Below are 13,067 nucleotides of genomic sequence, written 5' to 3'. Positions count from 1 at the left end.
AGATGCAAAAAAAAAAAAAGCCTTTGACAAAATCCAACACCCATTTCTGATAAAAACCCTTCAGAAAGGGGGCATAGAGGGAAGCTACCTCAACATAATAAAGGCCATATATGACAAACCCACAGTGAACATCATTCTCAATGGTGAAAAGCTGAAAGAATTCCCACTGAGATCAGGAACAAGACAAGGATGTCTGCTCTTGCCACTACTGTTCAACATAGTTTTGGAAGTCCTAGCCACAGCAATCAGAGAAGTAAAAGAAATAAAAGGAATTCAAATTGGAAAGGAAGAAGTAAAACTATCACTATTTTCAGATGACATGATACTATACCTAGAGAATCCTAGACTCTACCAGAAAACTGTTAGAGCTCATCAAAGAATTTGGCAAAGTCACAGGATACAAAATTCATACACAATAATCAACTGCATTTCTATATGTTAACAACAAAAGATCAGAAAGAGAAATTAGGGAAGCAATCCCATTTACCGTCATATTAAAAAGAAAAAAATACCTAGGAGTAAGCCTACCTAAAGAGACAGAAGACCTGTACTCTGAAAACTATAAGATGTTGATGAAAGAAATCAAAGACGATACAAACAGATGGAAAGATATACCATGCTCGTGGATTGGAAGAGTCAATATTATCAAAATGACCATTCTACCTAAAGCAATCTACAGATTCAATGCAATTCCTATCAAATTACCAAGGACATTTTTCACAGAACTAGAACGAAAGATTTTAAAGTTTGTTTGGAAGCACAAAAGATGCAGAATAGCCAAAGATACTGAAAGAGAAAAATGGAGCTGGAGGAATCAGGCTCCTGGACTTCAGAATATACTACAAAGCAACAATCATCAATACCATATGATGCTGGCACAAAAACAGATACATAGATCAGTGGAACAGGATATAAGGCCCAGAATTCAATCCACGCACCTACAGTCAACTAATCCATGACAAAGGAGACAAAAATGTACAATAGAGAAAAGACAGCTTGTTCAATAAGTGGTGCTGGGAAAACTGGACAGCCGCATGGAAAAGAATGAAACTAGAATACTTCCTAACACCACACACAAAAATAAACTCAAAATGGATGAAAGACCTAGATATAAGACCAGGCACTATAAAACTCTTAGAGGAAAACATAGGTCAAACACTCTCTGACATAAATGATAGCAACATCTTCTCAGATACACCTCTTAGAGTAACTTAAAAGTTTCTCCACAGCAAAGGAAACCCTAAACAAAATGAAAAGACAACCCACAGAAAGGGAGAAAATATTTGCAAGTGAATCGACTGACAAGGGATTAATCTCCAAAATTTATAAACACCTCCTGTAGCTCCATGCCAAAAAAACCAACAACCCCATCAAAAAATGGGCAGAAGATCTAAACAGACAATTCTCCAAAGAAGAAACACAGATGGCCAAAAAAACACATGAAAAGATGTTAAACATCACTCATTATGAGAGAAAGGCAAATCAAAACTACTATGAGGTACCACCTTACACCAGCCAGAATGGGCATCAACAATAATTCTACAAACAAGTGCTAGAGAGGGTGTGGAGAAAAAGGAACCCTAGTACACTGCTGGTGGGATTGTAAATTGGTGCAGCCACTGTGGAAAGCAGTATGGAGATTCCTCAGAAAACTAAAACTAGAACTACCATTTGATCCAGCAGTTCCACTCCTGGGCATCTATCCAGAGAAAACCATGACTCACAAAGACACATGTACTCCAATGTTCACTGCAGCACTATTTGCAATAGCCAAGACATGGAAACAACTTACATGTCCATCAACAGAGGAGTGGATAAAGAAGAGGTTGTCCATATACACAATGGAATATTACTCAGCCATTAAAAGGAACGAAATAATGGTATTTGCAGCAACATAGATGGACCTAGAAATTATCATGGTAAGTGAAGTCAGCCATACAATGAGACACCAACATCAAATGCTATCATTTACATGTGGAATCTGAAAAAAGGATAGACTGAACTCAAAGTCTGTGAGTCAGTATTTGCAGAACAAATACTGACTCACAGACTTTGAAAAAAAAAACTTATGGTTTCTAAATGAGACAGCGTGGGGGGTAGAGGGATGCATTGAGGGGTTGGAATGGAAATGCTATAAAATTTGTTTGTGATGATTGTTGTACAACTATAAATGTAATAAAATTCATTGAGTAATTAAAAAAACAAAAAAACAAAAGGAGTGTTACTACTATCACTCTTATGTTTGTTTATAAGCTGATAATATTGTAAACATACAAAATATTTCTAAAATATGCAAATGTAAACAACCCTGTCTACTGATTTGGCCATATTTAAGAGCATAAGAGCATATAAATGACCCTAATGATAAAATTGGACATTGAGGGACACAGGAAACACTGACATTACATGCCAAGTGAGATATGTGATTTGTCTTACTTAATTCTTATAAGAACCTGAACAAGTAAATTGTTTCATCTCCATTTAACAAAGGGTGAAAATGAAGCTCACAAAAGAACTAATATTCCAAAGATGACCCATCTCTCCATCTCTTCAATCGGGTCCTTCTGGTTTAAGAATCAGCTTGCTGGATCACGTTGCTACTTGCCCAGCTGCCCTTCTGGAGACAAATACTTGTTTTCATGCTTCTTTACAATTTTTTAGCTCCCTGTTATGTCTTTATGTTAGGTTAAGACCACTACGAGATACTGAGTGGAAAGAGTTGTCCATGCAAATGGGGAATGAGACAACTGTCCAAGAGTTCATCTTGGAAGGGTTTCCTTCTGTCCAGCATCTGGGAAAGGTCCTCTTCTTTGTGCACGTGCTGACATACCTGGCATCCACTGCAGGCATCCACTCATAGTCATCATCACCTATGCTGACTCCTGGCTACAGACACCTATGTATTTTTCCTCAGCATCTTCTCCTTCTTTGAGTGTGTTTCACAAGTGTTGTTATTCCTAAATTGCTGGTCATCTTTCTTTTAGGCAAACAAATGATTTCTTTTTCTGCCTGTTTCACACTAGCCTTTGTCTCTGTATTTCTGGGAGCAACAGGTTTCTTCTTCATAGCAGTAACGTCTCTGGATCAGTATGTGGCCATTCGCAAGCCTCTTCATTACACAACCATCATGAACCTGAGGACTTGCTTCCTCCTGGTCATGGCTGGCTTTGCTTTGAGCTTCACTGTCATCACTGGTTTAATTGTGAAGGTTTCCCAGTCATCTTTCTGTGGCTGCCATGTCATTCCTTTCTCCCTCATTTCTTCTGTGACCTTGCCCCCTGATTCATCTCTCCTGTTCTGACACCAGATTTGTTGAAATGTTGGCCTTTGTCATTGCTTTGTGTGTCCTTTTGACATCCTTCTTCATAACCATCATTGTATACAGCAACATAGTGATCACAATCGTGCGTCTCCCATCAGCTAAGGAGTAACAGAAAGCTTTCTCCACCTGCTCCTCTCACCTCATTGTCCTCTCTCTGATGTATGGCAGCAGTGTCTTTATATATGTGAATCCAAAACAAGTGAACAGACTGGAGTCCAACAGGGAAGCTGCCCTGTGAACATGGTAGTGACCCCACTGCTGAACTCTATAATCTATATTCTATGGAACAAGCAGGTTCACCAGAATGCAAGAATGAAAATATCAAGATAAAAAAGCCCCACGACCTTGGAGTGGAAAGCTTCAGAGAATCATCTGTCTACGTTCCAAAGCTCCCAGTAGAGAGTCTCTGGCAAACATCACTTGATCTCTTTGCTCATCTCCAGCAAAATAGACATCTCTGCGTTCTCAAGGCCACATTTATGTGGATGCATACATAAATGGTATGTATAATTATTTCTTGGTATGCATAACTATTTCTCCCTAAATCTACCACATATTGAGGATAATTGATGGTAATTGCAAAATCCTCATTGAATTTTTTATTCTTCCCTTTGTTATAAACAATATGCTTCAAATTTCCAAAATTTAGTCATTTTCTCCAGGGTAGAAATGTGTCTATTTTTTCTTCAGAAGAAATATCACAAAAAATTTTGACATTTTTTCTTTCATTTTTTATCCAAACTCCTAAGTTAGATAATCACAAATACATTTTATGAAATACATCCTACATCATGATTGAATCATCTTGAATGTCCTGTTACAGAGTTTACATCTCATTTCATTGACATAAATATCACATATGTGTTATAATTAGCTACATATTGTGTTCAATAGCTATGGATGTTGTATGAAAAAGATACTGGAAAAGCCGAGATCAAAGTGGGAAAGTGGGTACAGACACTGTTATAGAAATTGGGGAGTTCCCGTCGTGGTGCAGTGGTTAACGAATCCGACTAGGAACCATGAGGTTGTGGGTTCGGTCCCTGCCCTTGCTCAGTGGGTTAACGACCCGGCGTTGCCGTGAGCTGTGGTGTAGGTTGCAGACGCGGCTCGGATCCCGCGTTGCTGTGGCTCTGGCGTAGGCCAGCGGCTACAGCTCCAATTCGACCCCTAGCCTGGGAATCTCCATATGCCACGGGAGTGGCCCAAAGAAATAGCAAAAAAAAGACAAAAAAAAAAAAGAAAAGAAAAAAGAAAAAAAAAAAGAAATTGGGAGGAGAATGATGGCTTAGGGAAGTGGAAATGGAAGTGGACCAATAATAAACTCTGAATCAGTTTGCACTGGATAAGCCTGGGTCCATCTAAACCATCTACTAACTGGTCAACTTCCCAAATTCGTCAGGCACTTTATCCGTCAAATATGGATATTGCCAGATAATCTGTAGAGTCTACTAGAAAATGATATGAAGGTAGTAACAAGATGCTTTGGGAATGTGGAAATTATGTTCCACCCTGAACTACTGAAAAGGGCATTGGAGTAGTTTAGACCTAGTATTTTAGGAATAAATCATGATAAAAACTACCGGAAGAAAAAAGTGAAGCCTTCCCCACATTTTAATCAAGATTTGATAATTATTTATTTTACTTAAACTAAATAAATGCACTTTTTTTTACTTTGAGGTAGAAAATCATTGAAGGGTGAACTTGACGAATAGAAAAAATGAAGACCAGGAGTTCCCATTGTGGCACAGCAGAAACAAATCTGACTAGGAACCATGAGGTTGCAGGTTTGACCCCTCCCCTTGCTTAGTGGGTCAAGGATCCAGAGTTGCCATGGACTGTGGTGTAGGTCACAGATGCGGCTCAGATCTGGCATTGCTGTGTAGGCTGGCAGCTATAGCTCTGATTTGACCACTAGCCTGGGAACCTCTATAATGCCATAAAAAAAACAAAAAAATACAAAAAAAATAATAAATAATTTAAAAAGAAAAGAAAAGAAAAATGAAGACCAAAAATACCAAACTGAATTTATGAATCCAGGCTGGTCATTGCAGGCATAGGTGGTACCCAGTGAAGGACAAATATTGATATGAGGATTAAGACACTAGATTCTGAGGCTGTATTTAATTGAGACAAATCCCTGAGCTAATTTTGCTTCAAAGATAATTCCAATCATAATTTTTAAGCCATTACAATGAAGTATGATTGACATAAAAAAGCTGTAGATATTTAATGTATACAACTTGGTATGTTTGGAGATATACCTGTGGAGATACACAGACACACCTGTGAAGCCATCACCACTACAATGACATAAATCTATAATCTCTTAAAATTTTTTTCCCGCTGCTTTTGTTGTTTTTCTTCCTTATATGGTTAAAGCACTTAACATAAGATCTACCCTCTTAACAAATTTTTAAGTAGACATAGAATGTTGTTAATCATAGTGATTTTTTAGCACATTTTCATGTGTCTGTTGGCTATGTGTACATCTTCATAGGGAAATGTCTATTCAGTTCCATTGCCAATTTTTTAAATTTTTTGTCACTGAGTTGTATGAGTACTTTACATATTTTCAAAACTTCATAAAAAGGTGATTTTGGAAGACATAGGAAATTTCCATCTGGACAATATTTCAAGTTGATAAGCATTTGTGAAGCATCGATATATGAAATCACACAACACACTTTCATGTGCTTGAAGGTAAGATGGAAGAGGAATAGAAAAAAAAATGACCAAATTTTTCCTGTGGTTGGCCAGTGCTGGCAATGAGCTGTTAAAAGGGAATGTTTTGCATCTTCTTGCTTGCTCAGGCTTAAGGTCAAGCCAAAGCTGTGGAGCCCTTTAAGCGAAAGAAGCATAACTAAGGGCTTGTTCGAGTCAAGGCAGGTACAAGTCAGTGGACAAGTCAGTTCACAATGGGCAATTGTGAGCACTTGGACAACAGTCAAGCTTTTTGCTGTGGATTCATCTCAGGGAAGACTCAGAGATGAGAACTCCCTCAGTCTACCAATTCCCCATCAACACAGTTCTTTTAAGACAGATTTAGTGTAACAATGCCACCAGTTACTCCTAAGTATCTGCAGAAAAGATCCTCACACCACTGTGATCATAAATGGAAACTCAAGTGACCCTATGGCATATGTCAAGTCAATTTATCAATGATGATGCAACAGCAACTATGAGCAAACCGTAAAGACACTTAGACCTCATTAAGATAATCTAGAATACAATTGCATAGATGCCAAATGTACTACATATGTCTGAGGAAGTTCATTGGTTGTTGTAGGGAACATAAAATTGTCATATTAACAATGAATGAATTGTGAGTGAAAACTGTGCAATATGTGCTCTCGAAAGTGTACTACCTTGTCTTTATAATATCTTCAAAGGAAATTAATCATGATCACCCTAGGTATACAAAATACTACACAATACTATTGAGTAAAGGTACAGTTAAATGGTTTTCTTATGAATAAAACATCAGAAGAGAAAGTAAAAAAAAAAAATCCTATTTAAAAATCACATAAAAAATACCTAGGAATAAAATTACCCAAGGAGGTGAAAGACCAATATGCTGAAAACTATAAAAATTGATAAAGAAAACTGAAGATGATTTGAAGAAATAGAAAGCTTTCCCATGCTCTTGGATTGGAGAATTTAATACTATTAAAAAGCCATGCTACCCAAGGCAATGTACAGATTTTAATGAAATTACTATCGAAATACCCATGATGTTTTTAACAGAACTAGAATAAATAATCCTAAAATTTATATGAAACCACAAAAGGCTCAGAATGGCTAAAGTAGTCCCAAGGTAAAAGAACACAGTGGGAGTCATAACCCTTTCAGATTTCAGACTACTGCTATAAAGCTGCAGTAATCAAAACAGCATGGTATTGGCATAAAAACAGACATATATAGATCAGTGAAACAGAATAGAGAGCCCATAAATAAACCCACTCACCTATGATCAATTAACCTATGACAAAAGAGGCAAGAATTTAAAATTAAAAAAAAAAAAAAACACCATCTTTTCAACAAATGGTGCTGGGAAAGCTGGATAGCTACAGGTAAATCAGCGGAATTAGAATACTCCCTCACACAATATATAAAAATAAACTCATAATAGTTTAAAGACCTGAATATAAGATATGACACCATAAAACTCCTATAAAAGAACATAAGCAAAACATTCTAGGATGGAAATCACAGCAATATTTTCTTAGATCAGTCTCCCTAGACAAAATATAAAAGCAAAAATAAAGAAATGAGACCTAAATAAACTTAAAAAATTTGCACGGTAAAGGGAACCATCAACAAAACAAAAAGACATCTCATAAGATGGAAGAAAATACTTGCAAATGATAAGACTAAAAGGACTTAATATCCAAAATATACAAACAGCTCATACAACTCAATATTGAAAATATCAAACAAATCAGAAAGCATCCATAAGGTATAAATAGAAATTTTTCCAAAGAAGATATACATATGGCCAACAAGCCTAGGAAAAGATGTTCAAGACTGCTAATTATTAGAGAAATCCAAATTAAAACCACTATGATATATCGCACTGGTCAGAATGGCTATCATCAAAAAACCTACAAATAATAAATTCTGGAGAGGATATGGGGGAGAAGGAACCCTCCTAAACTGTTGGTAGGAAAGTAAATTAGTGTAGCCACTCTGGAAACCAGTACGGAGATTTCATAAAAACAAACAAACAAACAAACAAAACCCTAAAGATAGAGCTACCATAAGATCCAGCAATTCCACTCTTGGGCATATACCCAGGAAAAACAAAAACTCTAATTCAGAAAAATAAATGTACCCCAATGCTCATAGCAGCACTGTTTACAAGATCCAGGACATGGAAAAACCCAAAAGTTCCTAAACCAACAATTTGCTTAAGAAGATGTGGTATACACACACATACAATGGAATATTACTCAGCCACCATAAAAAAAGAATGAATTATTGCCATTTGCAGCAATGTGGATGGACCTAGAGATTATATTTAGTGAAGTAAATCAGACAGAGAAGGACAAATACTATTTGATATCACCTATATGTATAATGTAAAAATAATATAAATAAATCTTATACAAAATGGAAACAGACTCAGACATAGAAAATAAACTTACGGCTACCACAGGGTAAAGGGGAGGATATTTAATTAGGAGTGTGGGATTAACAAATACAAACTTCTATACATAAAACAGATAAGCAACAAGGATTTACTATATAGCATAGGGAATTATATTCCTAATCTTGTAATAACCTATAATGGAATATACTCTGCAAAATACTTTATCTCTATGCTATATAGTTGAAACTAATATATTATAAATCAATGATTCTTCAATTAAAAAAAATCCTTTAGGTATAAAATGTTTCCTGTGCAGCACAATCTTTGTATCTTATCTTACACATAGTAGTTTGTCTCTTATTCCCCTATCCCTGTATTGTCCCTGCCTGCTTCCCATTGGTAACCACTAGGTTGTTCTCTATATCTGTGAGTTTGTTTCTCTTCTGTTATATTCAATTGTTTGCTTTATTTTTCAGATTCCATACAACTGATATAAACGAAAACATTTATTTTTCACTCTAAATTTACCTCTATATCTCTGAAAATACCCTTTACTGTGGAGTTTATTCTTTGTATTACTACAGTCACACAAGATTTATTTTCCTTGATGTTTGCTTGGAATTTCTATTTTGTCTATATATTTAAGTATTATTCCGATAACCACTACATAGTTAGGGCTTCCTTTTCACCCAATGTGTTAGTAGCTCCCCCCGTTTTAATTTGAGTCTTTAGACCATTTACATTTTAAGTCATTATTGTAAAATTAGGTTTAATTCTATACCGTCTTGTTTTCTTCTATTTATCCTCTCTGCTATATACTCCTTATTTTGTCCTTTCCTTAATATGCCATTGTAATGGGCTCTCTTCTTTTTAAACAGCTTTACTGAAATATCATTGATATACAATAAATGGACATACTTAAAATGTACAGTTTGATAATTGTACATTTTGACATATTTAAACATTGTGATGCTTAAAATGTAGTTTGATAATTGTACATTTTGACATATTTAAACACTTGTGAAATAACCACCACAATGAACGAAATGAAAATATACATCAACCCAAAATTTTCCTACCAGCACATTGTGATGATTCCATCTTAGCTCCTTATTGGCTTCATAGCTATTATTCTTTGATTTTCATTTCAGTGGTTGCTTTAGGGTTTATACATACGTCTTAAGCTTATCATTGTCTAAATTCAAGTGATATTTTTCCACTTCATATATAATACAAGAAACTTATGACAGTGCACCTGCATTTTGACTCCTCAGCCTTTATGCTATTATTACCACACATCTTCCTTGCGCATATGTTATAAACCCCACAGTGCATTGTTACTGTTTTTGTGGAAAAAGAGTCAATTATCTTTCAAATAAATTTAAATAATTTTTAAAATATATACCTACTAGTGTAGTTACTACATTTGGTGATTTTCCTTTCTTTTCATAGATCCATATTTCTACCTGGATAATTCTAAGAGAATTTCCCTCTCTAGAAAGATTGACTTTACCAATTTTTTTTTTTTTTTTTTTGTCTTTTTGCTATTTCTTGGGCCGCTCCTGCGGCATATGGAGGTTCCCAGGCTAGGGGTCTAATCGGAGCTGTAGCCACTGACCTACACCAGGGCCACAGCAACACAGGATCCGAGCCGCGTCTGCAACCTACATCACAGCTCACGGCAACACCGGATCCCTAACCCACTGAGCAAGGCCAGGGATCGAACCCGCAACCTCATGGTTCCTAGTCAGATTCGTTAACCACTGCGCCATGACGGGAACTCCGACTTTACCAATTATTATTCTGCAGGTTTGCTGATGATCATCTTTTGTATGACCTCAAAAGTTTTAAAAATCTTTTTGCAGGTATAGAATTCTAGGTTGGCATATTTTTTTAAAGTCCTTTAAAAATATCATGCCATTGTAATCTCATTTACATATTTCCAAAACGAAACCTATGTTATCTTTATCTTTATTCCCTATATGCAACTGTCTTTTTTCATCTGGCTGCTTTTAAGATTTTCTCTTAGACACTTGTTTTTAGCAATTTGATTACTTTGTGCCTTGCTGTAGTTTTTTCCCTATCTCTTGAGTTGGGTTTTGCCAAGATTTTTAGTTCTGTTTTCATGAAATTTGGAAAAATCTTGGCCATTATTTCCTTAAAACTTTTTGTCATCCCTCCTTCACATATACACTTCTCCTTCAGAAATCTAATTGTGTCCGTGTGGAGTTGCTTGAAGTTGTCCCGTACTTCATTGATGCTCTTTTCAATTTAAATGAATTATTTTATTTTAAATTTAACTATAATTATATCCTCAAATTTGCTAACGTACGGTCTTCTATGTCCAATATTCTATTCATTCCATCTTGTAACATTTTCATTTGAGACACATTTTGAGACTCAAAGAAGGTACAGTTTCCTTTTTAAAAGCCACCTTATTATGATTGACATACAAAGAACTGTATATATTTAATATATACAGCTTGGTGAGATTGGAGATAAGTATGCATTCTTGAAACCATCATCACAATCAAGGCCATGAGTCTATATATCACCTCCAAAAATTTCTTCCAACCCCTTTATTTTTGCTTTCTTTTGTGGTAAGAACACAATGCAAGATCTTCCCTCTTATCAAAATTTTCACTACACAATATAGTATTGTAACAATAGGTCCTATGTTGTACAGTAGATCCAGAACTTACTCATCTTGCAGTACTGAAATTTGTATATTCGAACTGACATCTACTCCTTTCCAGCATACCCCAGCCTCTTTTAACCATTAGTACTCTCTGTTTTAATGAGTTTGAATATTTTAGATTTCTCATAAAAATGAGATCATGTAATATTTGTCTTTCTGGATCTGCTTGTTTCACTTAGTACAGTCCTCCAGGTTTATCCGTGTTGTCGCATATTTCAGGATTTCCTTCTTTTTTAAGGTTCAGTAATCTTCTACTAATGTACATAAACATATTTATTCCATTCATCCGTCGATGAACACTTAAGTTGTTCCTATATACTGACTATTATGAATAGTGTTGGGATGAACCTAGGAGTGCAGATATGTCTTCAATATTTGGACTTCAATTTTTGGGATACATACACAGAAGTGGGATATTTCGAGCATAGAGTTCCATTTTTAATTTTTAAATGAACCTCCAGACTATTTTCCACACTAGCTGCACCAGTTTACATCCTCATCAAAAGTTTACAATGGTTATCTTTTTGCCACATCCTTACCAACACTTATGTCTTTTGATTTATTTGATAATAGACATCCTAACAGGTGTAACACAATGTCTTACTGTGGTTTTGATTGGCAATTCCCCAATGATTAATGACATTGAGCAACTTTTCGTGGGTTTGTTGGCCATTTGTATGTCTTCTCTGGAAAAATGCCTATTTAGGTCCTTTACTCATTACTTTATTTGGGTTATTTGTTGGGTTTTGTCATTGATTTGCATGTATTCATTATATACTTGGGGTATCAACAGCTGCATGTGGGCCCCAATTAGGCACTGCCTCCTATCATTAGCCAGCACCACTAGGTTCACCTTAAGCTTGTCCCTCTCAGCTGTGCACTTGCATATCCCCAGCTCCCCCACCCTCTACTGCCATGTGCACTCACGTGAGAAGATCAACAATTGCACAGTTCATTAGTGGATCTGGGGAAAATCATTGCCAACACAATACCTCAAGCCAAAGGAATATCCTAAATGTGAGAAAAATAGAAGAGCCTGCACACCAAAAATACGGGAATCTTTATATATGCATAGGGTGGGTAAAAATATATTCTGAAAGCTGAGGAAATCTATTCTTCAAATTCTTACATAATCATGTGCCAAAAATCTGCTCAACACAGTATCTTATTATGCCTGCAGTCACAGAATAATATGGTCAGAACAAAGCCTGGTAGCTAATAGCCATATCAGACAAACTCCAGCTCCAGGGTTTCTCTCAGTGTTTTTCCCCAAATCTATCATTTCCTATCAAAATCTTGAATATTTAAATTACAGTTGTAATTATTTTATTAAAGTATCCTATCAACTTCTTTCTGCCATGCTCAAATTATATTTCTATTACAGCATGTGTCATGTGTCATGGTAGGTAGCAATAGCACTATTTTACATTATTTCTGGACACCCAGAGGTGGTTGTATCAAACCTCATTCCACAAATTAATATCCTTTTTTACAGATTTATTTGAAGAGACTTTACAGTCACATTTGACTTCTTTCCACATCTGACTCAATTACCCTCGATTTCTTTACATTTTCTGTAGTCAGGAAACAATCTTAACTACTCAATTCCCTGTTCCAGAACTTATAATGCCTTTTTCCCTGTGGTCCTTCTTCCTCAGGTCTTCAGTACTAAAATCAACCTGGAAAAGCAGTAAACCAATGAGAAGTTTCAATTTCAACTAGATATATATGTCTTCATCATAGTGGGAACTAGAATTGTAAAAATTTATGTTCCACTTGAATACAACATATTCAGCACTGAAAACAATTTTATTGAGTCATTTTAAATAATTTAATTAGTATCATGATAGTTATGTACACAAGTGTCCTTCAAAACTCAATATAGTGACCATGCCACATCTGTCCTAGAACCAATTTGATATTCTTAACATTTTGAAATTTATTCTTGCTTTTAT

General features: G+C 35.7%; 1 protein-coding gene and 1 pseudogene across 2 annotated transcripts in view; one reads left to right on the top strand and one right to left on the bottom strand.

Annotated features, from left to right (window-relative positions):
- Positions 1 to 13,067, bottom strand: part of LOC100152956 (olfactory receptor 6C74) — a 76,508-nt gene that overhangs the window by 15,397 nt on the left and 48,044 nt on the right. The gene's annotated exons all lie outside the window — the stretch shown is intronic.
- On the top strand, positions 2,717 to 3,652 carry LOC110256707 (olfactory receptor 2AP1-like; annotated as a pseudogene).

Source organism: Sus scrofa, chromosome 14, assembly GCF_054392235.1.
Source record: "Sus scrofa isolate SSC_HxYL_T2T_F1_AM1 chromosome 14, Sscrofa_HxYL_maternal_Yorkshire_Landrace_v2.0, whole genome shotgun sequence".
Classification (NCBI taxonomy): domain Eukaryota; kingdom Metazoa; phylum Chordata; class Mammalia; order Artiodactyla; family Suidae; genus Sus; species Sus scrofa.
This window is presented reverse-complemented; position numbering and strand designations above follow the sequence as displayed.